Source organism: Callorhinus ursinus, unplaced genomic scaffold (genome assembly GCF_003265705.2).
Source record: "Callorhinus ursinus isolate GAN/ISIS: 27379988/994484 unplaced genomic scaffold, GSC_fseal_2.0 scaffold22, whole genome shotgun sequence".
Lineage (NCBI taxonomy): Eukaryota > Metazoa > Chordata > Mammalia > Carnivora > Otariidae > Callorhinus > Callorhinus ursinus.
The window spans coordinates 11,942,345-11,970,241 of record NW_027397084.1 but is presented as its reverse complement, the minus strand read 5'-3'; the positions used below and the strand labels follow the sequence as shown (position 1 = coordinate 11,970,241).

Genomic DNA, 27,897 nt, shown 5'->3' with positions numbered 1-27,897 from the left:
CTTATGTAGTCGTTAAAGGTCACAGGTAAATCAAATTTCAGAGAAGCAACTTAATTTCCCACTGAGTGCTAGCATGTATACTTGAGCATTTATAATAAAGATGTTTACATTTACTTTGCTTAAAATATTTCTCTTTCCAATTTTTCTGTCTTCTGGGCTCCACTAGTAATTTTGTCTTCTCTCATTTGTTAACATGTTTTCATGTTTTTGAGGTGCTTTCATACATTATCAAGCTATAACCATTAATGAACCCTAACAAAGACATGAATGCCCTAAGGGTACCCCCCAACCCCAACAATTAAAATAGCTCAGGTGTGAATCACCTTGAAAATCATGAAGCCAGGAATGTTTTATTTATTGTGCTATGACCAGAAGAGTAGATAAGGCTGACAGTGGTATTTGCAATGGTATAGAGAGGAAAAACTTTTATCAAAATGAAGATGAATTAGGTGCTTGCTTCAGCAGCGCATATACTAAAAGTAGCATAAATTAGAACAGCATTACTTTACTGAGAACCTGAGGGAAGGGACAACCCAAGGACATGGAAGGACAGGCTGATGGCACAGATGGAGACTTGACAAGACTTGGATTGAACAGGACTGGCACAGCATGGAGAAGGGTCAAATATGACACAGTGGAGAAAAAGGATCAACCTGGAACATTACAGGGGAAGGATTAAACACAGGATGGTAAATTCAAGCAATGAACTATTATATGGCCATTAAAAATCTTGTTTCTCTATGGACTATAACAAAATAAAAAGCTTCTGCACAGCAAAGGAAATCAACAAAACAAAAAGGCAACCTACTGAATGGGAGAAGATGTTTGCAAAGATGCATCCGATAAAGAGTTGATATCCAAAATATATAAAGAACTTACACAACTCAACACTAAAAAATCTGACTGCAAAATGGGCAGAGGACCTGCATAGACATTTTTCCGAAAAAGACATCCAGGTGGCCAACAGTCACATGAGAAGATGCTCAACATCACTGATCATCAAAACCACGATGAGATATCACCCCACACAAGTCAGAATGGCTAGTATGAAGAACAAAAGAAACAACAAGTGTTGGCGAGGATGTGGGAAAAAAGGAACCCCTGTGCATCGCTGGTGGGAATGTAAATTGCAGCAGCCACCCCATGGAAGTTTCTCAAAAAATTAAAAATAGAAATACCATATGATGCAGTAATCCTACTACTGGGTATTTACCCAAAGAAAATGAAAACACTAATTTGAAAAAAATATATGTACCCCTATGTTTGTTTATTGCAGCATTATTTACAATAGCCAAGGTATGGAAGCACCCTGAGTGTCTACTGGTAGACAAATGGATAAAGAAGATGTCGTACACACAAACACACACAAAGATTACTCAGACACAAAAAAGAATGAGATCTTGTCATTTACAACAATATTGATGGACCTAGCAGGTATTATGCTAAGTGAAGTAAGTCAGAGAAAGACAAATACCATATGATTTCACTTACATGTGGAATCTAAAAAACAAAACAAACAACATCAACAACAACAACAAAAAAAACAGACTTTTATATACAGAGAACAAACTGGTGGTTGCCAGAGGGGAGGTAGGTAGGGACAGCGTGAAAGAGATAAAGGGAATTCAGAGGTACAAACGTCCAGTTATAAAATAAGTAAGTCACAGGGATGAAAAGCACAGCATAGGGAACAGAGTCAATAATATTGTAATAATGTTGTATAGTTACAGATGGGGACTACACGTATTATGGTGAGCACTAATGCACAGAACTGTCAAATCAGTATGTTATACACCTGAAACTGTAACACTGTATGTTAATTATACTTCAATAAAAAAATGTAAAAGTCATGTGTCTGAGGAATATTTAATAATACAAATATATGTGTTCTAGGGTTATCAAAAAAGAATTTAAAATTGTATATACGGCATAATCTCCATTTTGCTTGTATTATAATAGGAATTTTAGGGAAAAACTATTTTTTTCTTTTTTCTTTTATTTTTTTATAATTTAAACTTGAGATACTTAGCATATAGTGCAATATTGGTTTCTGGGGAAAAATTACCTTTAAAAGGTACATCTTCTGGAATAAAAAAGAACTTAAACTCGGTGATTTAGGATCATTCAACCTTTGGGTGTTGATGTTTTGTATCACAGAAAGCCAAAGAGTCTATTTATCTGAATGAAGAGTTGTTTTTCCTTCAAACTTGAACCAACTGTATCTTCAAGCAAAACTTGAAACCAGTTTACATACCAAAAAAGTTCTTCCAAAAGAAGTCAAAGAAATATTCAATTAAGTTTTATTAAAAGGGGTCTTATATTTTGGCACAGGATATTCAGTAAGGTTGAATTTTTCATATATCGTACTCAGGAAAGCATTACATGACTCAAATGGAATAAAATGTGTTTAGTGGATGTTCTGTCCTGGATTCAAGACAGTTTATCCAAGCTAATAGCATTAATACACACCACATATATATGTAATGTGCCTCATTTATGCAGAGTTGTGAAGCGGAGAAAAAGATGTTCAAACAAGATGTAGTCCCTACTCTCAAGGGATATCCAGGAGCTGACACAAAACCAGTGGATTAAACTACAAGGGAGAAAAAGTGAAAATCATAATAAATGAGGCACAAAATGCTATGAAATGATCATAAATGCCTCTTGTCATAAACTACACGTTATGCTCCTTCAGGTTAAATTTTAAAAAGGTCAATTAGGCCTTTTTATGGTCAGTCACGCCACACCAATAAGATCAAAGATTCCTATGAATCAGATTCCTATGAAAGGTTCCTATGAATCCATTCATAAGAATGGATTATTCAGGGAAATGTTGGGAATATTGTTTCTGAATTTTCCCAGGACATACACCAACGTATGGATCAACAAGCAGTTCTGAATTAAAAAGCTCAGCTAAGAAAAAAGATGGGCAACACGGATGCACCCTTGTCTTGGAAGCATAGAATATCCGGGACTGCCCATGAATTAATGTTTCTCATCTCCTGAAACAATAAATGGATATCCTCCCTAGCCAAGATTTGATCTTTCCAGATAGCAAGAAAGAAATGGAGGAATTCAGTTACTGACACGGTATTTCAAAAATTAATCTGAATTACCAGAGTCCGATTACTCAAGAATGGCCCACAATCTTCTAAGGCAACATTTAACAGCACTTTTAGCATATACTAATTATAAGCAAAGGGGAAAAAGAGAAAAAGTGCGTCTCTTATTCTCTGTAATGCTCAAGATGACCAAACTGTTTTAAACCACTATCAAGAGACCTTGAAGGGTTGGGAGAAGGATCTCACTAACCACTTAGTACATAGGGCATTTTGGCATGCTGCAGCCACGAACCTGTCTCTAACCAACTGCTGCATGGCTTAAGTGGGAGCCCTGCAGTGGTAGTCATGATGTTACTATATTTATTTAGGAGAGTTGGTTTCAAGGAATTGCCAAGGTACTTTTCCAAAAGAGGCGGGAGTGCATCACCAAGCAGTAGAATACAGCAAACTCACTAAAAGAACAAAAAGCCCAAGCATCAGATGCATACCTACTGAAGTCTCACATGACTCTAAACAATTTAAATGTGCAACCTGATCTCTTCATAGGCTAAGAAGTCCCTGTTAGGCCCCAACCAGATTTCAGGCATTTAGAAACATCATGATTACTGCAGAATAGTGGAAAAGGGCTTAACTTGCCCTAAAACATTGTCTACATATTCTAAATATACGTGAGCTACAACATACATTTTGGCATTTCCAGAATCACATTTTAAGATTAAAATTGTGTGATTAAGTAATTTTAGTAGCAGTGTCCTTCCACCTAAATATGTTTGCATTCCAAAGTGTTTATAGCTCCTCTAAGAGCAGCCTTGCATCTTCAAAATAAGTCCTCTCTCTGATTTAAATTTCTCACACATTCTAAATTCACACTGTTTCCTACTGGCTGACCAAAACAGTTGTGAAAAGCGAGATGGAAAAAATTGAGAGTAGACTCCCTAGCAACTCGCAAACAGTTGTGCAAAAACAAAACAGAGCTCATGCTGATCACCACATTTTAGCCCCACAAACTGAACTAAATATTAAATTCTAGTATTAATCCAGATGAAGAACCACAAACACGAGGCCTAATTTTGAAAACTTTCTGAATTGCCCTACTGTTTAAGGAACAAGAGAAACCATAGTGTCCAACTGATTCTACTCAACTCCCATGGTCTGCAGTTACATCTGACTAAATGCTGAAGTCTAACAAGTCTGCTTTCTTTGTGACGAGGAAAGGCAAAGCTCTCGCAGAGCCACATCTTTAAGCTGCTCTTTCTGACCTTCTTTAAATTTTATTTTTACTGTTTACCAGCAAACTTAGGTAAGAGGCCAAGCTGACATTCCTAGTGCTCATTTAATATAAGAATATACATCTCATTAAAAAAAAGAATGTACCATAATGCTAAATGGTGGCCTATAGGCCACACAAGGAACCACTCTGCTCACCAACCACAGCATCTGTCTAAGGACATGGTTCTTTCATTGTGACGAAGCTCTCCAAAAAAGTTCTGGCAGCTCTTCCAGGGACAGCGCCCATAGGCATTCAGAATGCTCCAGTGTTTGACCTACCATCACAGGCTGTCCTATAATACAGCCTCTAACAAAACTAGGCTGTCCCGAACCCCTGGTAATAGAATCATTTACCTTTATACCAAGAAGGTTGGGAAAGCACCAAAATCTGCATGTGGCGTGTGCCCAGGCTGACTTCGAGGAGTTCGTGCTGTGAGACCTAAAGTCCTTACGAGGTTGCCCAAAATGAAAAAAACACGTCAGCAGGGTGGTTTTTTGGTGGTTCCATGTGTGCTAAGTGGGTTCGTGACAGGATCAAGCATGCTTTCCTTATCAAGGAGCAGAAAATCGTTGTGAAAGTGTTGAAGGCCCAAGCACAGAGTCAGAAAGCTAAATAAAAAAATGAAGCTTTTTTGAGTAATAAAAAAAATCAGAAGGCTTAAAAAAAAAAAAAGTTCTGGCAGCGTGCTTTTACTACTGACCAGCTGGTTCCTCGGGATAAAGACTACAAACCAAGTACTTATTCATCAGTACATCATCACCTCAAGAGTTCTCAGAGCTGGAAATCTCTTTGTGACATGAGAACATTTGAGAAACTTTAAGAAAAAGGAAATGTAGGAATCCTCAAGGAAATGAATGAATCCCAAAATAAAGTATGAGACACAACAGCTTTCCTTCAGTTTCTGGACTTCCAGGAAATAAGCAACAGCTCCCAAGTGTCCAGACAAAATGGCATGAACCAGGCTCCACACAATGTTCTGAGGTATTTCTGTGTTCCCGAACTTCTGTGCTACTATGCCAGCTTCCTGTTCCCAGCTGAGTCAAGCTTTCTACCCACATATCTATAACTCATTTATCCGTGTGGTGGCTCACTATACCATATCATCGGCAATGGGGGCTGGCCCTGACCTGGTACCACCACCTTCTTTTTTCCCTGGAAAGCACCTTCCACAGCCTGGCAATCCTGTGGAATGACTCATCAAGGACTTCTTTGAAGAAAGAACATCTCCTATGCATGGGTTAAAGCAATTTAAAATTAAAATGCTACATTATGAGAGCAGACTTGGAAAAGTCTAATTTCAAAAACTTTCCAACACTTTACTTTTTACAAAAGCAATTCTCAAATAATGAGAAATGCTTCCAATGTGCCAGGTACTAGTCTAGGGACTCTGCATACATAATGTCACTTAATCCTTTAAACTCTGAGCCAGGTAACCACTTTAATTTCACAAATAATGAAACTGGAGCACAGAGAGGTTACACCCCTGGACTGTTTACACAGGTGTGTCCACCTGTCTATTGTAAACAGTAGGGCAAAGAATCTAAGGTCTGTAATCCCAATTCCCTAATTTACTGGCCGGCTGCGTGAGCTCAAATGAGTTGCTTCACCTCTCCATGCCTCGGCTTCCCCATCTGTAAAAGGGGGTAATAACAGCATCTATCTCTCACAGAACTGTAGTGATAATTATATGAGTGAATTCAGGTAAAGTGTTTAGAACAGTGCCTGGCATGCAAGAAATGCTTCATAAATGTAAGCTGTAACTACTCTTACACCACCACCTAACACACCCTCCTATATACCCAAGTTAGTAAGACTCTTCAGATGTAAGACATTTAGCTCCAATTATAAATCCTGCTGCCCTTGGAGTATACACTTAGGATGAAGCTCAATGCTGAACAAGAATCATGCCAATACAAGACTTTTTGGACTTCTTTCTTTTTAGACTTTTAAGACTTCTTTCATTTTCGAAAGCAGAGAAGGACCAAAAACAAAAAGTCATTATACACATAAATCAATAGATGGCTGGGGCCAAAAGCTTAAAGCGCCTCAAGAGACCTTAAGTACTGGCTAGCAAGTCCAGTAACCCACATTCTACCAAGTAGTCAAGCTACTATCCAAGCACAGCAAGTAAATTCAAAACAACTGTTTCACCAAATCATTCATCATAATTAAATCATTAAAAACAAAATAAAGCAAAAAAGTAAACTGAAAGTTACACGAAAGGGTTGTATGGATTTCGGGGGAGCTCAGTAACCCAGAGCGTGCAAAGCAAGGCAAGACTTAAGGGTGGGTCTGACCTGGGCACAAAAGGAACACAGGGTGGGAGAGGAGGGCTGGGATGCCTGACCACCAGTAAGGGCTGTGTGCATCAGGGAGACTGGGAGACCTCTGGGCAGCCCGCAGCTCAGCAGCTCAGCTAGGCAGCTCTCCCAGCTCTCCTGGGTGATAGCCTGCCTGCCTGACTCAGCTCCGCATGGGGCTGCCCTGAGGCAGGACTCCTCTAGTCCCGGCCCTGTGCAAGATGGCACAGGGACTCAACTAGATCCCTGTGCTCCCCTCCAGTGCCAACAGTCTTTTGATTACAACTATGAAAAAGGATGGAAGAAAAGCAGGTGACACAAATTACCCATGTTCCTTTTCCTTGGCATTTAAACGGAGAGCTTCCAACTCCCAAATGCATTATGTTCCAAACATGTCATTTGTAGATCACAGAGGGAAACTAGGAATGCACACCTGTATGCATAGAAACATTACATGTCATGATTAAGTCTTCAAGTGAGCCTGTAAGCCTACTCGACCCATACCAGTATAAGCGTGTCTTCTCAAAAGTTTCCAAAGGCTGTCCACTAGTTCCAGAACAAAGTACAAAGTCCTTCTTAATTTCCTCTTCAGGGAGCCCTTAACCTGGGCATATTCTATACTATCCACCATCAAGGTTCCTGTAGGTTTTGACAGCTTGTAAAGTGCCCTCTTCTGTGTCATGCAGCCAGTGAGCAATCAGTCATTACAAACTGAACTTTAGCAAGGCAACACACAGCACATGAGGCCACACCTGCACCCAGCCTCTCTGGCTGAGAGTCAAGTGTCCTGTCTGGTCTACCCTCTGCCCCACAACTGACCCCATGGTCATTCCAAGGTCAGTTCCCACACCCACAGACCCGTGCACCCCATCCTCTAGCCCCAGTGACTCACCTGCTATGCATCCGGCCTTTACTGTTCCAAACACCCTTTCTAGCTATCAACATCTTACTCATCCTTAAAATGCTACACCCTCTCCAAAGCCTTTCTACCCAAGCACCTGGGCAAAATTAAAACCGTTCCCCCAAAGCATTCTGTCTGTGCTCCTCCAGTACATGAATAAGACCCTGGGTTAATAAACCGCATCATACACACCACTGTGTCCCGCGGAACACCTACCGCGGTTCTGCTACACAATAAATATTCAACGTATGGTTGTCCAGTGAAGTGGCCTAACACTATTTTGGCTGTTTTTTATCAAAATATTTACTAGAAAATGAATACTAAGTTCTAATTCAGGATATTTAGAGCCTATCTATGCTCTGTAAACAACACCAGCCCCACACCCACAACCACAAGTCACGAAAACAGCGGGGAAGGGAGCACCTTTTGTGTGAGAATGGAGAGAACCAAACCCTCCAAATTTTAAGAATTACTGGAGCAATTGTTAAGCATATGGATTCCTAGGCCTCACCTCACACCTGTCCACGCATCATCTTCAGGAGGAAGGGCTTGGGGATCTGATAGTTTAACAAGTGCTCCCAGTTAATGTTTCTGATCAAGCCAGTTTTGGAAACAGTGGCTTTGACTACTGGGTCTCAACCCTGGCTGCATATTAGAACCACCAAAGTATACCTCGTCTGAGACAGGGCCAGGGTTCAACCATGCACTCGTTACAGGGGTGATACAGTCCCCAAGAGGACGACAGTTAATGGGGGGGTATTTAAAAAGTCTTACCTATTACAATGGTCTGTGGTTCACAGTACACCTGTGGTATTAAAATTTCATGATGGAAGGGCCAATTAGGCAAAATATGTCTAAAGAAGCTCCTGTGCGGGTCGGTGGCGGGGGGCGGGGGGGGGAGGCAAAAGGGTGATAAAGAAAATAAAGTTGAGAAACACTGACTTAAAGTGATGAAAACTAAACAGCTCTTGAAATGTGCATAAAGCAAGATTTCCCCTTTCCCTCACATATTTGCCCTACAGTTGCTCTGAATTAAAGATTTGCTAACCGGGGGGCAAATCAAACATGATATGGGCTTGTATGTGGGAGCCTGACTATATATGAGCACCTTCAGGACAGTGCACCTTATCAAATACAAGCTTTTAGTATATCACCCATGGCAACTGTTGAGAGTTCTTTATTCTCCTTTCTCGGGTCTCAGGCCAGGGTGCAGTGGGACATCCCTTCTCATTTCAAGCTGGCTTGGAAGGACAGGAGCTCCCCTACCATAAACATAAATCAAAATGAGGCTCTAGGCTGGAATATGGTGTGGCCTCTTTAGGTTTAAAATTTAAAAATCCAGACGCAAGTCACAAGTGGGCCCTTCCCAAGGCACAAAGACTGGCCAGTTGTGGTGCTCAAGAAACCACAAGAGAGATGGATGTGTAACCCGGATGGGACCCGAGGTTCAGGCTTGAGCAAGCACACATGTGCGGGGGTTGCAGCCCCAGATGGAAAGAACAGTCATCACGGACGAGCAAGGAGGAGAAAGGCAACTGTGATCACGCCCTTCCTCTGCTTGAAACATCCCTCAGAACAGTTAGCCAGTAAGTTACTCAAAGAGGTAGAAGCCAGCAATAAGCAGAGAAGAAGAGTGGAAGAACACAGGCAGTAAAAAAGTATATGCCATAAGAAATCACAAAGTAGATCAACAGAATATAAAAAAAAAAATCCTAGTTTAAGAATAGCTTAAAGACAATAATGCAGTTTATGGTCCCAAAAGCTGGGCCATCTCCTGTCCTCCACTTGCCCCCGCAAACCAGTTCTTAGTTGACTGCATAAGCCTCAGATTCCTGGACTCCACCCTCAGGGAGTTTGAGCCCACGCTGAGGCTGATGCACACTGGTTTATAAAGTTCCCCAAGTGATTCTGCTGAACAGCCAAGCTCTGGAAACATGGTTCTAGACCTGCTTTTATAAACAAAGAACCCAGCTCCCTTCCTCTTCATAAAGGTCTTCCATCCCCCCACTGACTGCTGCTCCATTTCTGAGTGCTCAATACAACTTCTAATGTTATTTGGCCAAAAAAATTCTTTTGTTTCTGAAGGCACTATGAACTTACCCTGTTTCTATACCTCCAGGGACAGAAAGCATACCTATAATGTTTATAAGACTCCCTATTTTCCACACCAATGACTTGTCTGCCAATTCCCAGTGTTAATTTTCAAAACAGTGGCAGTAGAGAGAGCTCACTGAACAGCAGAGGCTGAGACTACCAGTGCATCCAGGCTCCGCGGCCTAAGAGGACTGACTGGCTGCCCAAATTAGCAGGCTCCTACATAAGTACACTTTTAAGGCAAGGCATCCGAATTTTAGAACCTGGTCACTTTTCAAACATTTCTTCCTCCATGTAGACCCATGAAACTCTACATCCAAAGTGCATTCCTCCCCCACAATATATTCAAGATTTGGAACCTACTACCACCATGAAGTGTTCCTAAAAAATCACACAAACCAAAAGTCTTAAGGAAAACTTCATGCACCTTCTCCATGTATGGTTGCTAGGCAAAAGTGAGAACTTCCCAGGATACCAGAACATGCTCAGTACAGAGTCACCAGAACAGCAAGGCTAGTGGTAAGAGTGGGTCACAACCCGTGAAGAGCTGAAAGTGGGTCAGGAGAAGAGATGTGCAGGGAATGTCAAATGGCCTCTGAATATTTGAAGGCTTGCCACATGGTCAAAGGATGAGACTTGCTTGGTATGGTCCAAGAGCAGGAAACTAAAGGAAGATAAATGTCCCTCTTAAATTAAGCTAAAATATGACAGGGTCCTCTGGGAATACAGTGAACCCTCGGTGCAAGCACAGGCCAGATGACTACTTTTGTATGGTTTTACGAAGGAAACTGATGAATCAGACGGATGGTTAATCTAGAAAGTGCCTTCTTGACCCTAAGATTCTACAAGCACAATTTCCCTATATATTCTCCTCCTCCCACTCAAAATTTACCAAGGTTCTTAGATAACAGCCTATGATATGCACTTTAGCCTATAATTAACTAGCACCAAGTACAGTTATTTGCAAGAAGCAACAAAGCAATCTACAGGTTATCTGTGGTCAGAACACAGCATCCAAAATTCAAGTTAGAACATGATGTCACATCCCCTGGAGAATTAGGAGAAAAAGAGGAAACACTGACCACATCAGGTAGCAAAAAAACAGCATTACTTTTCTTGAATACTGAACGGGGGGAGAAAAGAATGTGGCAAGACAGTATCATTGACTTGGTTTTTTCATGAGGATATATGCTGCAATATATTCTTTATGAAAGGATTCACGTCCTTCCTTGTGAGTTATAAAGAACTTTTAAATACGGAATTTTAACTGATTCTTATCAATATTTTCCATGCTAATAGAAGCTCCTTGTTCTATTTTTAAATTTAAAAAATAAGCCTCCTAGATGAGAACATTGTGAGTTGGAGAGACATGTCTGAGGGAAACACCATGATGCCTCAGAGAACAAATGACCACTGCTTTAACTCTGATCCCAGTGAGGATCAGGGAAGATGGAAAATTCGGGAAACCTTAAAAGCTTAAACTTGGGAGATGCATCCTAGTATCCAATCTATTTTTGTGTCTTTGTGATGGCTGAGCTGGAAGAGCCAGAGGACGCATCATACAACAGGGTTTGCTCAAACACCCCTTCTAGCACCTGAAAGGCTCACCCCCTAACTGTGCTCAGCCTTTCCTACAGATGGGGACGAGTTCACACCTCCCTGGAATACACATGTGGGTTAAATGTCTGCAAGAACAAGACGTCACAGAGAATGAATTCTCCATGAAGCCATTCTTCCCTTGCATTATGAAGTATATGCGACCAGGACCAAGAATGGAAAAAAATGGAACGAGAGAGCATTCTGTTACAGTCAATGAGATCGCAACACTTTGCCAGTAACAGGGAGGAGGCCATTTGTCTGATAATTCTGAGTGAACCACAATCAAAACATGAACCAACTGCTCCCCCATCCATGCATCTAGCAGGACCTGGCTACCAGCCCAGCAACCATACAAGCACTGAAAACTTGCCCTCCCTGGCGACCTTTAGGAAGACATGCTTTCACTGCTCAAAGTCACTTACTTACAAGGATGATGGAAATGCCAACAACATTTCGGACGACAGAAAGACTAATGGAATAAACCTCATCTTATTTTGCCCTGACCTCTTCCATTCCAAGGGGGTACTTGAGTAAGTGGGCTTTCTCTGGCTTTTTGTGGGCCTTTATTTTAGTGTTGCCTATCTATTTGAACACTCAAGAGGCAAGCTTTAACCACATTCTTTGGTCTCTCTCTGGCATCTGAGCTTTTGCTATTACTGTATCCTCCCCAACTCCTCTGCAATTTTCCTCCCTCGATTGCTATGTTCTTCTTGTCAAGGATCTGTACTCCTTACTGGCCACCTGACATTTTAACAGGGGATGAGCTATTCTTACAGGACCCAGAAATATACAGCTGGGGTAGGAACAAAGAGAAAGCGGTATTTCAATTCATGACAAGTGCAGTAATTATATTTCCTGTAACAAATTTATTTCAAAATAATCACTGACAAAGCCTAAACACTTTTGACTGGTCCCATTCAAAAGGGGGGGGAACAATCTCATACTACATGTATATTTTTTTAATTTTTAAAAAAGCCTACCATTAGAAAGCAAAGCATTAACTTTGACGTGTTTCCAAAGTGAAGATTTTATTTATTTATTTGACAGAGAGAGACACAGCAAGAGAGGGAACACAAGCAGGGAGAGTGGGGGAGGGAGAAGCAGGCTTCCCGCTGAGCAGAGAGCCAGATGCGGGGCTCGATCCCAGGACCCCAGGATCATGACCTGAGCCGAAGGTAGACGCTCAACGACAGAGCCACCCAGCAATGCAGCATTAATAACATGGGCCACAGCAGTTAACTGAAAAAAAAAAAAAAAAAATCCTCCTTCCCAGCCATCTTTAGTAGGGCAGGAATTTGCACAGAATCTGGGAAAGGCTACCAAGGCACAATAACCCAAGAAGGAGTAAAGAGAATGTATTAAAAAGGAAAAAGCAAGCGATTACTTCTCAGATAGTCATCAAGACCATCCAATACTCTCAAAGTAGACGAGGATACAAAATGGAACAGCAGCACCATCACAAATCGTGTGCACCTCAAAGTGCAGTGGGGGCTCTCGGTGATGGGCACAATGGAATCTGTGAGTCGGGGGACTCAGCCTTTAGGCACAGGAAGCACAGGGCTGAGGATCCAGGATACTTGGAGGGGTGTTCAAAAATGCTTTAATTTCTTTGAAGGCCAAAAGAAAAAAAAATGAATATAATAACAATGAATCCAGCCTGAATTTTATTTGTCAATCACAGTCACAAAATATGATCAGGAATAATTTTATGGAGGGAGGGGCCCTTGAAGCCAAAGTGACTATGTCAGGGCCCAAGAGAGTTGTATTCAGCTCTGTCTGTAGAGAAAAAGCACATGCTAGCGAGTTTCTCAGGGTCCAAGGCAGACGCATGAGAATCTACAATCTTCAAATGAGCCACAGCATTAACACAAATGATACAAATGATTTTCCACAGTGAGAGCTAAACAGTGAACTCTAACTATTACAGCACACACAAAGTAAAGGAAAAAAAAAAACTTTTGCTTTCAATTGTTCAAAGAAAGCTTGGTGCAAGTGACAGATTCTTAAGTGTTCTCTAAATGACAGAAGAAAAGCTCTGACACCGGAAGAAAGATCAAATAAGTCAACAGATCCTGAAGGAGATCCTTCTGTGTAATAATAGTGTTGACGTTCTAGTGTGTTGCCTTGTTCTTTTCCCCCCTGGTCACATCTACTTCACTTTGGAATTGTCTTCTTACCAAACTGTGGTTTTACTCTATGTACATTTCAATGTCTTGCCCTTTTTTTGTATAATATTATATCATGAGTACTTTCCTAAGTCCTTCAGTGGAGCATCTGGAATGCATCAAGGTCTGCAGTTAACACCTCTTATGGTGTCCTGGACAAAATGGAGAGTCAGGGCCAAAGGATAAAATGGAGGGACTCAAAGCCAGTTGAGCAATCAAAGTCAACTCAAAGCATGCTGACCAGTGGGCTCATTAGCTACCTGTTGGCCCAACTACAGGGGTATGACCCAGGGCTTCACACTGTTCAGTGTTTTAACTGATGAATTTTTTTATAATTTTTTTTAAAGATTTTATGTATTTATTTGACAGAGAGAGACACAGCGAGAGAGGGAACACAAGCAGGGGGAGTGGGAGAGGGAGAAGCAGGCTTCCCCGCGGAGCAGGGAGCCCGATGTGAGGCTCAATCCCAGGACCCTGGGATCACAACCTGAGCCTAAGGCAGACGCTTAACGACTGAGCCACCCAGGTGCCCCTAACTGATGAATTTAAGACACTGATAACTCATCAGCAGTGTGCTGACTATGTGCAAAACTGTACTACATGCTTTAGACACATGGACTCACCTTATCCTCATAAAAAGCTTGTGAGACAAAGATTTTCCCTGTTTTTTTTTTAAGATTTTATTTATTTATTCATAAGAGACAGAGACAGAGAAAGGCAGAGGGAGAAGCAGGCTCCCCACTGAGCAGGGAGCCTGATGCAGAACTCGATCTCAGGACCCTGGGATCATGACCTGAGCCGAAGGCGGACACTTAACCATCTGAACCACCCAGGCACCCAAAGACTTTCCCATTTTATACCAAGGGAAGAGTATGGGGATGGAAGTTCAAGGACGTTGAGTGATCTGCTGAAGGTCAAAACTAACAAACAGCAGAACAGAAGTCTAAATTCCGTCTCCAGCTCCTACCTTCTTTCCATTTGATGGCACTTTTATTCCATTTTCAGGGTTCTTGAAACTAGTCAGTAAGTTGTATAAAAATCAGATGGAAAAGGATCTCTTTAAAGGCAGTCATCATAGAGCTAATGTGCTAACCTAATGAGATTAAATTTAGCCCTGAGAAATGCAGTCTTACCACTAGATCCAAGGAAACTAAAATTCTGTACGGAATAATGGAGACTTGACCCAAAAGCCGCATGCACAAACAAAACTTGGGAATGGCTTTCCCTAGAAAGCTCAGTGTGAGCCTAAGAGTTGTATACCCAAAGGTATACATGCTAACTAAACTATAAATTCACTATGAAACCAATAGTTACATATGCATTTATATGCTTTAGGACTGCATTCATAAAAGTATTATGTCCAGACTGAAGGAAGTGACAGTTTTTTGCCCTGGCTGGTGTATCTCATCTGGGATATTACATTTTTAAAAAGTTTTGGCGAAAACTAACATCTCTATAAAAGCATAACCAGGCAAAATAAATGGGCTGGAAAATTGTAATTGAATATGAGACTAGATGGAAGTGGGGGTAGGGTTGATTCAAGGACAGAAGGACGGTGGCATACATTCCTTCAAACACACAGAGCCCCCACTGCCCTCACCCTTCCGTCTGACTTGACATTTCTTTGGTCCACAGAGTGGAGGTTTTGCACTCCTTTACAGACGCGTGAGCAGATAAGGTACTAGACTCAATCCAAGACTAAAAAATTGAGGATTCTGCTAATAGCAATTTAGACTTCTCCCCCCGAGCTTACTTCGTAACCATTCGAGTCATCATTTAGGCACTTCTGTAAAGAGAGGGCAGGGACGCTATTTCTTAAAGTACTTTTCAAGGCCCCGCTGAACGACATCCACCTCCCACTCCTTCCTGCCAGAAACATGAATCCAGGGAAGGATAAGAAGATCAACGTGACTGGCAACAAAGAGATGTGCTGAGACGTAAACCAGGAAAAGATATCTGAACATCGGTTCTCCAAACTGCCTTGGCCTTATTAACACTCATCATCCCAGCACTTCCACTGAACTCACTTTTCTGGCACAACACGGCAGTCACCGGCTGGCTCTTGACTGTCTCTGTCTTCCCACAGCTCTCAGCAATTCTTTCCTCTGATCTTCCCGGGCTTTAACCCAGCCTCTGATCATTCCCCACGCGGGTCACCGCTGCCTCTTCTCCAGCCTCTCTGCCCACTAACTGGAGTTAGTCCTCCCTGGCGTGGCTCGCTGCTCCTGGCGGGGTCGGCGCCCTCCCCGACGGCTTCAAACCTCACACCCACGGGCTGCACAAAGCCTTTAGCTGCCCTACGTGAGTTCCGATGCTCTGCCTCCGGTGACTCAGACCTCAGAAGATAAAAACGTTTACAAAATAAGGTAAGTGATGACTGAAGTACCCACTGCCACTTCCTAGAAATGAAAAGGAAGTGGATATGGCAAATCACTTGTCTGACCATGATGCCAACTCCACCAGGTAAGATTCAAGGGCATATTCAAAAAAGAAGAAGGAATTTAGAAAGTGTTTTTGACTTGATTCCTCCCTTCTCTATCTTTCCCAGGCTCATCACATCACACATAAACATGCAGACACATGGTCACTTAGAGTGTTATCACTGTTCTGTAAAAAGAGATACTGTACAAAACAATGTATCGAGAAAGGTTCCTCCATGACAACTAAAGAATAACCTCATCTTTGTAAGGATTGTACCAGAGTCATGGCATGTATGCATCATGATTTATTCAACCATTTCCCTGACAGCATTCATTTTATTCCCTTTTCCTTCCCCACCCCATCCCCCGTTCATTTTGTTTGTTTGTTTGTTCTTCTTTTGCCACCACAAGAATGCATTAATAAAAATCCTTCCATATATATCTCGACACACTGGTATTTCTATTTTTAAAATAGAATGCCAGAACTGGAATTGCTGGGCTTGATTTTTCAAATTTAAAAGATATTGCTCAAATGGCTTCCAAAAGGACCATTTCACTCACATATCCACTATTGCCCTACATCCCAGAGTCAGGTTTTTAAAAGATAATTTGTATTAATGCTTGCATATCCACAGACTATCTCTGGAAAGATACAAAGTAATAGAAAAGCAGCTTTCTGGTCCCAAGAGAAGCACAGGCCTGGGAAACAGGGAAGGGACACCCACTTTCCACTACACACACTTTTTGCACTGGCTTAATATTTTACCATGTCCGTATATTACAGGTTCAAGATATAAAATGCTCTTTAAAATATCAGTAGACATTTCAAAGAAGATAAGCATTGACCTTACACTATTGACTCTATGCAACTAAACGTTGTGAAGTTAAAACACATGGAATTTGGTTTAAATGATTCTTTTTGAGTACCCATATTACTCTAGATTTTAGGGATATAATAATTACAGCAGCCCCTTCCCTCGAGGAGCTGAGTCCAGTAAAGAAAAAGACCGCGCGCAGCATCCTCAGTGACAGGTGGCAGCTAAGACGCTAAGCATGAAAGATGCCTTTAGGTTTGCTTGGGAGCCAGGAACTGGCATGCAGATGAGGCGTTAGACAATCACCACCTCTGGTTTACGAGGGACTTTTCTCTTCTGCCTCTTTAAACATTTCTGTATTTGTCAAGGTTTCAAAATGGGCATCAATATCACTCCCACAGTCAGGGCCAAAAAAAAAAAAAAAAAAAAAAAAACCTATTCCCCCCAAAAATCAACTGCCAGTATCAAAAATACCAACCCAGATGAATTTTTTTAGCTTAAAAGTTTAAGCACTAATTAAAATCCTGGCTATCTCTTTTTGTCTTAACTAAACTGCTATCATGTTTTTAAAGGGGAAGACAACTGGATAGAGGGCGTTCAGGCTGTTCTGGATTGTCCAGCACATGAAAAGCATTCACACGAAGTAATGGAGGAATCAGAAAGAAGAGGTGTGACTGTGTCCCTTATCCCTCCCTCTAGTCCACATGAGCTTATTTACAAAGAAAATATTTAGTTTAACAAAGTTTCCTGGAAAATATTTAAAATCTTGAAAACATTTAAAAATCTTATCATTAGGAATAAGGAACTGCAATATGCTATTTATATATTCTACTGTATTAAAGCAATATTCAAAAGCATTAACTACAAGTTTAGCATTATTTTGATTTTGGTAACTCAAAAAGAACATACAAAGGCTTTTCACAGATTTCTATAGTCACTAGGCACTTAGAATTTCCATCTCTGATTTCTCTTTTCCCACGTGTTTCTTTTTGTAAGATTCAAGGGCCTGCAGGGAGAGAGATCATGGGGATCAATTCCTAAAACACGTCTATATATTCTGCCAGGTAATGAACACAGAAGCATTACCGTATAATAAGAACACAGACCTAACATCTATTTTGCAGTCCAAGGCTAAATTATCCCGAATATAATTACCAAGTCAAGAATGAGGAAACATACCAAACAAGAAAAAAAAAATGTGCCCTTTGGTACCATGCTCACCATAATTTGTATGCTAAAAATATCTAATAGCCCAGCGTCAAAGGCATTGAAGATTAAAGCCTCTTTTACTTTAAAACTGCTTCGAAACTAGAATTACATTAGACACACCTTCATGCATTTGCCAAAAGAGCTCACGTTATAAAGGCAGAACTTTCAATTAAAATTTTAAATGATTAGCAAGAGAAGAATGCAGCGGTGTTCCACTTCAAAAGTTGCAAAGGGGAGATGAAAATGAAAAGCAGCAACATGCCTGGGTACTCTTTAAACCTGCTTAGATCCTGGATGCAGGAAGTGTTTTGTTTTGACAGCACCGTGGGCCAAAACCCAGGCATTATTTTTCAGTGCTAGCATTAAAAACAAATCAAAATAAAACATTTTGTAAAAACTGGACTGCCTGTCTTCCAGGAGGATCAAGATCATGCTGGTCAAGACGAAACGTTTCACAGGGACCAATGACTGTTCCCAGGGAGCCCTGTCGTCATGTTCCTGTGGTCACAGGAGAAAGGGAATTTAACCTAGATTTGTCCACTGAAAACTGACGCCTTAATTTCCCTGCAGGTGGAAGAAGCAGAGGCCAACTTTATAGTCTGGAGAGTCCCTGGGCCTTGGCAGGGCAGGTCTATAGACAACTGACAACACATTTCATTGACCTGAGGGGAGAGGATGAGACCTGAGCTAGGCCTCAGAAACAGCTCCTGAGGACACTCTCAACTGTGTGCGTGTGAGTGTGTGTGTGTGTGTGTGTGTGTGTGTGTGCTGGGGGGAGGGGGCGGTGTATGTGTGTAGATGCAAGTACGTAGGAGGAAGAAGCCCTAAGGTACATGGTAAGAGACAACAAGAGACAGGCTAATCTCAGGTTATGAACTTGGAACTACAGGCTGCACCATAAACACTGGCACTAAGCAGAACAAAGCGGCCCCCATCACCCACAGAACACAGGAGAAAGTATAAAATGCGATCCTTATCCTCAGGGGTTAGTCATATACTCCCTCTGACAAATATGCCAACTTCAGAGTACGGATGGGGATCCTTTATTTCCAACAATAGGTAATTAACATAATATGTGCCCAACAGAGCTGGGCGCTTTATGTATTATCACTGCACCCCTCACGAGGCCCTCCCTTGGTGCTATCGCCATTCTCATTCTCAAAAAATGAGAAAACTGAGGCTCACAGATGTTAACTAAATTTGCCATCTTTCCAAGATCCCGTTAACACTAAGTCTGTTCAATCTCAAACTAGTGTTTCTCATTCTGTGGAGACAGGATCACCCAACATCATTCACCTGGGTCACTTGCAAACATTAAAGATTCTTGGGGTCCCACAATAACGTAATGAATCCGAATCTCTTGAGATGGAGCTCTAGGATCCATGTTTTAAAACAACTCCCAGTGGCTTCTGATAAAGAACCAAGTCTAAATGAGCCACTGTGGTGCCCCCACAAGCGATGAGCCAGTACTACCCATTACTTTAAACAACTAACTAGAGCAGAACCCTGTAAGAAAACAAATTCGAGATAGAGAAGTAAATACAGTAAGAAGAAATGAGAAAAAAAAAAAAGGGCAAGGAAAGAAAATGCCATGAACAAGCAAAAGAGGAGGTATGAATCAAGAAACAGACTAAGAGAGTTCGAGAGGGACACTCTAGAATAGTGAAAAGGAGTAAGGATGCAGGAGTTGCAGAAGAAGCTAGCAAATTTTTTATCACAATCTGTAGTTCACTTGAGCCACAGGCTTCAGATTCCTATCACCACCTATTAGCTCCCACTGAAAAACTAATTAGCTAGTTAGCTCTTTATCTTTCAAACCTCCATCCTACAAACGGAATGAAATGACCAGGAAGGTAAGGCATTACCAAGACTCTGGGATTCAATTCACAAAACACCTCCCACCCATCTCCTTCCTGCCACAGTCCTAGGAGTGTGGGGGTTTGTCCAGCAGAGGACACAAACAGCCCACACAGCCAAGTCCAGTCTGTACAGCTGATAAACAGTGAATGTTCTAAACTGTTGCATAAGATGTCAACACTTAAAAATTGGGAGACTTCATATAAAAATTCTGGTTTTCAGAAAAAAAACCAAGCAAGCAAGCACTGAGTGAAGCGGTACACACACACACACACACACACACACACACGGGCCTACATCCCCATGTGAGAGGGCTGGGGCGCGGCGGTAATGGCTGTCCTCTTCAGATGGGGCACGTGCTCTCTTCTGCCACAGCTTTGTCTGCAACTAGACCTCCTCTGCCTGCACTGTCCACATGCCCCTGCCCCAGGTGTCTGGCCTCGTGGCTCCTAATGGAGGTGACCCATCCCACAAGCAAGCCTAGCAGCTCCCGCTGACCTCCACACCCACGGCACACCACCAGCCTCTCCCGGGTCCCCGCCCTGGAACACTGACCTCACCCAGAGCTGCTTCCTTTCTGCTATATTCAACTCCAGTATTCCAGATCTGGCCACGACCTCTCCCATGGCTTCATTTCCACTATTTTCTGACCATCTGCCCCTTGCTTAAAAATCCCCTTCTTTCTCTGCCTACGCAGCATCCCAAATACCTTTTCCATCACAAACATCAGTGGCCTCACTCCCTCCTATCCTGCCACCCCTCTTCTGCAGGTGCAACAGGCACCTACAATCTACTTTTACCGATCCTGGGATGGTAGCTCCTGTTTGCCTCCAAAGTATTCTCCTGGTCTCCAGTCTTGTTCCCCTCAAAGTCATCCACCGTCTGCTACCAGGCTGAGCTCTCCAAATTCAAGTCCGACAAGATACTCCTGGGCTTCAAAAATAAAGGAAAAGCTCCCTCACCTGGCATTCAGAGCCATCCACGATGGGGCTGCTGCCTGCCCCCTGACACTCTTCACCCCACACCTCCCACAACACTTGGCTGTGTCGTATCCCCTGCCCTCCACCACCAGGAAACTTTAGCCACCAGCTCCACAACCGGGCCTTCATCATAATCTGCTTGGGTGCCTGATGCCATCACTAAACCCCAACACCAGAGGCAGGGACTGGCCTTCACGTTTGCATCCCCGGAGCCTAACAGCGCAGTGCGCTTTCAAAGCACGTTGGCTGCATGAAGATCTCAAAGCCACTACCTGACCAGATCTGCCAAATTTGCATCTCACACAAAAAAATCAGCCTTTGGAGTCTGGAAGACCTGGGCTTAGCCACAGCCAGGTTGTTTCCCACAGGAGTGACCGTTGGCATGGGTGTGGCCTCAGCGTTCTCACCTGTAAAACAGGGCTTAAAAAAAAAAAAAAACCATATTAAGGCTGACCCAAAGATGGAACAAATTCTGTGTAAATGCCTAGGAGTACAGCTGGAATACCGTGGGCAGCCAGCAAAGAGCTGCTATTCGCACTTTCAAAACTGCAACTGAGGTTTCGGTCCACACTTCCAAGGCAAGGGCAGGTTACCCAGCGCATGCAGGGTGTGGCAGCGCAGCCCGGGGCTCCAAAAACACTTCCTGCCTCTTGGCCGTTCTGCTCCTCATTAACACCTCCACTCAGAGGCAAGGGGGAGAGGACCCGTCCCTCTGTCAACATGACTAATGATGTGTTATCTCGCTGTGCTCCTGTTGACCCTCTGCCAACAGGACGTGCTGACTCAGCCCCCACCACCACCTCGCTCTCAGGTGGACAGCCAGCGGACGGGACACACGCGCTGGCCCGCGCTGGAGTCTGCGGCCGCCCCGGGGTCCTTGGGGGACGCCGCGCTCGGACCAAAACAGACGAGGCTCCATTGCTGGCGATGAAGGGAGCGGCTCACTACACTGAAGAGCTCACTACACTGAAGGGAGCAGTTAGACACCTAAGGAATGTCTGAGGATGTATGGACCTAAAGAACACCGTAAAAAAACAAAACAAAACAAACAAACAAAAAAGAAAAAAAACAATTTTTTTTCAATGCAACAGACATTTTTGCAGCATTTCTTTTGAATAAGGCATTGTATTCCCAAATGTCTGGGATGGAGACGCATAAAATCAGTCCCGGATGACAAGCTGAGGGGAATATACAGATGCGTGACGAAGCCCGATCCTGACAAAGAGCCTGAGAGAAGTGAACTGTGAATGGGTCAGGGGAGCACAGAGAGGCAGATGTGACTGTAGAGCTGGGCAGACTTCATGGAGGTGGCGGCATGTGCACTGAAGAAGAGCGTTCCGAGCACAGCACTGACAATGGCACGGAGATCGGGAAAACCTGAGACAAGGCAGTCAGAAATTTAACACTTAAAAAGTACATGAGAAAGTACCAGGAAGTACTTACGACATACATTAGAATTTAACAATTTAAAAAACAAGCCTATCTGTTAATTTAATCTTTATAATATTCTATTTACCTCTGGTTTTCTCTCACGGAATTTCACACATAGTGAGAATAAAATCTAGGGAAAATGTCTACATGTACAAGCTCTCTTTTTTCTTCTTTTTTAAGAATACCTTGAAACAGAAATCCCTCCTACGAGAGACTTTTCCTGAGCAGATGGTCCCTGTGTTTTTGGCAGAAGACATAGGGTTAAACCAGAGAGAGACATAAAGATCCATTACTCGCTGGCGTTGGAAACAAGGGTATCTGCAACAGTCTGCCAGGCTCACGCTTGTCTGTCTCCCCTACCTTCCTCCTGCATCAGGCACTGCACCTCACACCCAGCCCCAACCCTCATATGCTACTCCTTTCCTACCTGTGTCCCACTTAGCGAGGAAAAATAAACAACAATGACAACAGACAAGGGTAGGGCCCGTGACTCCGTGTAGGCCTCTCCTGGAGATGCCACCCTGTGAGGGGCTGCGGCAGGACAGAGGCCCAGCTAGTCCCACCGAAGCCACACCAGAGCCCCGCACTGCCAACCTGCTAAACCAACCCCACCATCACCTTCCTCCGGGCCTCCTTGTAGGTGAGGTGGCGACAGGCCTATTTAGGGCCTTTTAGGCTGCAAAGCTTATTATTTGCAGTCAAGAGTATTCCAGATACACTCCTCTGTTTGTCCAGGGCTGACCCTCTGTCAGGAGAAACCACCAGGGAACTGAAACCACAGAAGATCCCTGACACTCCTCTTGAGCCAGATTTACTTGGGATCTAAACCTGATTCTTGAAATAAAACATTGAGAATACATACATTTTAAAAAGGCTATAGAAACTACACCTCATCAGCAATAACACTCTACTACATTTACCTTACAAAAAATATATAGAGATTTTATATAGATTATAGATTTTATATATTATAGATTATATTTATATAAAGAGCTTATAGATCTTATATAGAGATTATAGATTAGGTATATAATTTGATCTATAATCTAGATATATAATATAGATTATATGGATTTTCTTTTTCAGTGATTAGTTACAAAGGAGAGGCAGGAATGGGTTAGGTTGAAGAGTTGGGGTGAGATTAGCTTTTTTCTCCTCCTGGCCTCCACAGAACTCAGTGAATCACTAGCTAGCAGAGATGCAAGGGATACATAACACCATCCCCCCACCTCTTCTTGCCATTCTAGAATGAAGTTACCAAGAATCAAGGTGTATAAATAACTGTGACATGCTATGCGCTAAGGTAAGTCTATTGTAAAGCACATATTTTCTGTTAACTCAATCTCAATGGCATCCATTTTCAACAGTACTGGAATATGCGCAGTTCCAAAAGGTACATTAGAACCTCTTGATAATATTAACCTTTAAAATCAAGACCAAGGGGCGCCTGGGTGGCTCAGTCGTTAAGCATCTGCCTTTGGCTCAAGTCATGATCCCAGGATCCTGGGATCGAGCCCCACATCACGCTCCCTGCTCCGCGGGAAGCCTGCTTCTCCCTCTCCCACTCCCCCTGCTTGTGTTCCCTCTCTCGCTGTGTCTCTCTCTGTCAAATAAATAAATAAAATCTTTAAAAAAAAAAAAAGTCAAGACCAAGAACTGCCTCATAAGCGAATCACTTGAGATCATGCTTTGAAAACAGAGACCAATACCATAACAGCTGAATAATTATGAGCAGAATTATAATATGGGCACCGCTATGATAAAACCAGTGCTCATTATGTTCAGTGAGACCCATCAGTTTTCCAGATGGATGTGCTTTTCCTTCAAGAGTTTGTAAGGATACAGCTATAAGTTACTTGCTGAAGGAAAGAAATCCAGCACCAAAGAATGGGGGGCCACTAATCTTCTTTTAAAGATTATGCTTGAGTGAGCACATTAATATTTGGTGACCTGATTCTTAAAATGATATTTCAGCTCAGTGCTCTTTTTCTTAACGAGGCAAAAATAACTCAGGCGTCATGGGTGTCTCTCTATTCCCTTTCACAGAACAGACACAACTCCTGGCCCATCGGGTGGCTCTTTGTGCAGATGACATGGTGGGCCCATATTTAACCTTAAGGAAGGAAGACACAGTGGTTAGGAATAATGGCTCTCAAACCAGACTGCATTAGCTCGGCCCCTGGCTCTGCTGCAGTATTACTAGCTGTGTGATCTTAGCAAGCCAATTCATCTGTGTCCCAGTGTCCTCAACAGCAAAACAAAGCTATTTATGTAAAATGAAGTAATGTTTATGAGGATTAAATGAGTTAATCACGGGAAGTTATTTAGAACAATTCAAGGCACACTGCTCAAAAAAAAGGTGTGCTGTCTTTATTATAATTATCATTACCCGGACTTCCTCTCCTAAGTTCTAGGTCTCATAAAAACTCCTGACGTGTCCCAACTCAAATACTTACCAGTTCCTACTTCCTATGCTACTATATTCCCTTTCCCAGGCCTCCCTAACACAGTAGATGGCTCTGCCATTCCCCAGTTGATAAAACCAAAACCCTGCATCCAACACATCAGCAAGTCTTCCTGACTTGACCCCCAAGACATAGCTCATTCCTCACTGCTACCACCCTGGTCCAAGTCACCATCAGCTCTTCTCTAGAACCTTTTGATAAAAAGCCTCCTTTCCCAGTCTCCCCACTTCCCTGAGCTCTTCCTCCCTGCAGTCTCTAACCAGCAGGCAGAAGGAACTTTCTAAAGCATAAGTCAGCTATCCTATGGGTTTATGATCTGCCATACTTCAACTGGCAAAAAAATAATAATGATGCTAATAATCCAAACTCCTCAGCAGGGTCTCAGAGTCCCTCCATATAAGAACCCCACCAACATGTTCACCTTGATTTTCTACTCCCTTCCCTGCCATACTGTCTTCCCGCCTCACTGGCCCTCTTGCTGCCCACAAAATCGCCAAGTTCATCCCCAAGTCTTTGCAAGGACCTCTGGAGTATTCACAGCAATGCAAAGGTCACCTCCTTAGAGAGGCCTCCTCCCTCCTATTGCTCCCTACCCGCAGTTCCTTGTTTTGTTTTCTTTACAGTTTTTATCATTATCTGAGATTCTTACTTACTTTTCCACTTATTGGCTGTCTCCCTTACCTGGAATGGAAGCTTGTAAAAATAAGGCAAGATACCTATCTTGCTAGATAGAACAATGCCTAAAGCACAGCCAACACTCAGTAAATCTGCACAGTGAATAGGAGAAGGAGGGAGGGTGTGTCAGGATCCAGCAGAGATCCACCCCGGTGCCCATTCCTGAATGGAACTGCCTGGGAAGCCAGATACCAATATCTGGTAGAACGCTGCCGCCTTTGATCCTAGCACACTCCCTGAAAGCCACCTCAGTCTGATATTAATCCATCTAAAGAACCCATATTCTTCTTCTTCTTCTTTTCTTCTTCTTCTTCTTCTTCTTCTTCTTCTTCTTCTTCTTCTTCTTCTTCTTCTTCTTCTTCTTTTTTAAGTGGGGAGAGGATTTAGAAGCAGGTTTGGAGCTAAACCACACTTGGGCGTGGAGCCCAATGCGGGGCTTGAACTCATAACCCTGAGACCAACACCTGCGCAGAAACCAAGAATCAGACACTTAATCGACTGAGCCACCCAGGCACCCCCAAAGAACCCATATTCTCAATCATCAGTCCCCAAACTAAGTTTGCCTAAATACAGTCACTCAGGTACTCAAATCAATGCAAAGTTTCAAACAACCACCTCTGAACTGCTTCAGCTCATTTGATAAAGAGACAAAAAGTCCCAGCCTTGTTGCCCATTTTACTTCACTTCTAAAAGCTGGGGAAATGCAACTGACATGGAGAAACATCTCAGTATTCAAAGGTTGTTGGGAGTGGGGGCGTGAGAGCATGTGGGAGAGGTTGGGGGAGTTGGGTCTACAGGGGTGGGGGTGTAGGTATGTGGAGAGGGTGTGGGTCTGTGGGGAGGGTGTGGGTCTGTCGGGGGGGCGGTGTGAGTATGGGAAGGGTGTGGGAATGTCAGGGGAAGGGTAATGTTGGATGGGGTATGGCTATGGGGGGGCTGTGTTTTAACCAGAGAAAATCTGCTGATCTTTTTCCCTTAATTGGTTCTGGGAATCAACAGCTGACCACAGGCGGGTATTTGGAACAGCTTCTCCTTATCATCAAATCCTTGATTATAATTATTAAGCCTAGACTTGTGGTTCTACTAAACCCCACTAAGCAACCTCACAGAATATGTGCACAACTGTGGGATCACTCTCCTAAGGTTAGCACTGTGGCATCAAGTCATAAAATTTCATAAAATTAGCATTTAAGGAGATCAGAACTCAAAGGGACCCTGAACATCACAGCCCTTCATCACTCAGACAAGGAAACCGAGGCTCAAAGGATTATGTGATTTGTCCAAGGTCACAATGCTAGTGTCGTTCAGAGCAAGGACAAAAATCAGGGCTGATTACCAGGCCAGTGCTGATCTCACTTCATCATGACACTACCATCCATGCAAAGACTGCAGAAAGCCCAGCTCTTCTTGGAATAATCGTCAAGCTCTCACCTAGAGGTCTAGTCCAAACCCACTTCTAAATCCACTCCCCAAGAGGGCTGAAAACTTCCCCAAGAATGCTGCTCAAATTCGTATTAAATGTCTGCTCTGTGCCAACCACCCAGTTAGGCAGCAGGAATGCAAAGAAGAAAAAGTGTGTAGCTTTAAGAAGGTCACTTTGATGGGAGGCAGAGGAAAGTACAAAGAGGTAAGAATAATGACACAGGTGTCCCCAGAGACCAGGGAGGAGGTAAGGGAAGGCTTCCTGGAGGAATGTTATCTCCCTAACTGTATCCCATGGGATGAAGAGCAATGAGCCAGGCAAAGAAGCAGAGAAAGAGTAACTCATGGTACACAAAGTAATAAAAAAATGAAGACTCAGAAGCATGAAATGATACGTTGGTAACCACGGGCAGCTAACTCTTGCTGAAACACAAGCTGGAAAGTTCAAGTTGGAAGGAGGTGGGAGATAAGAGAACAAAAACATTGCCAGGTTGTATCCCGCAGGTGTGAGAAGCCACTGCAGCAGGAAGTCATTCATCACATTTTTGTTTTAGAAAGATCACTCGCTCAGCCAAGTACTGAGAAAGGATTTGAAGGAGAAAAGGCTGAAGGAGTTTGAGCCTCTGGGAGAGTCAGCATACCAATTTAGCAGCCATGCTTCCTGTCCCCCAACATGCTTCGCATCCTCTTGGACCCTGCTCCAGAAATAGAACCGAGGCAACCCAGAGCGAGGGTCTCTGCTCCACGGCACAACATTGTGTCGCCTCCCAAAAACCCCGTCTGATTTTTCCAAAGAAGATATCCAAACGGCCAACAGACACATGAAAAAGTGCTCAACATCGCTCAGCATCAGGGAAATCCAAATCAAAACCTCAGTGAGATACCACCTCACACCAGTCCGAATGGCTACAATTAACAAGTCAGGAAAGGACAGATGTTGGCGGGGATGCGGAGAAAGGGGAACCCTCCTACACTGTTGGTGGGAATGCAAGCTGGTGCAACCACTCTGGAAAACAGTATGGAGGTTCCTCAAACAGTTGAAAATAGAGCTACCCTACAACCCAGCAATTGCACTACTGGGGATTTACCCCAAAGATACAAATGTAGGGATCCGAAGGGGTATGTGCACCCCAATGTTTACAGCAGCAATGTCCACAATAGCCAAACTGTGGAAAGAGCCAAGATGTCCATCAACAGATGAATGGATAAAGAAAATGTGGTATATATATATA

At 43.0% G+C, this 27,897-nt stretch overlaps 1 protein-coding gene and 1 pseudogene across 3 annotated transcripts in view; one reads left to right on the top strand and one right to left on the bottom strand.

Annotated features, from left to right (window-relative positions):
• The window catches only part of LRRC1 (leucine rich repeat containing 1), a 125,345-nt gene that overhangs the window by 86,935 nt on the left and 10,513 nt on the right, over positions 1 to 27,897 (bottom strand). The window contains exon 1 of one of the 3 annotated variants that reach the window (XM_073905107.1): positions 15,419 to 15,671. The exons of the other annotated variants lie outside the window; for them this stretch is intronic. The gene's annotated coding sequence lies outside the window, so the exon portion shown is untranslated. Of the gene's footprint in view, positions 1 to 15,418; positions 15,672 to 27,897 lie in introns of those variants that run through there. 3 annotated transcript variants of the gene reach the window in all.
• Positions 4,584 to 4,974, top strand: LOC112837990 (large ribosomal subunit protein eL34-like; annotated as a pseudogene).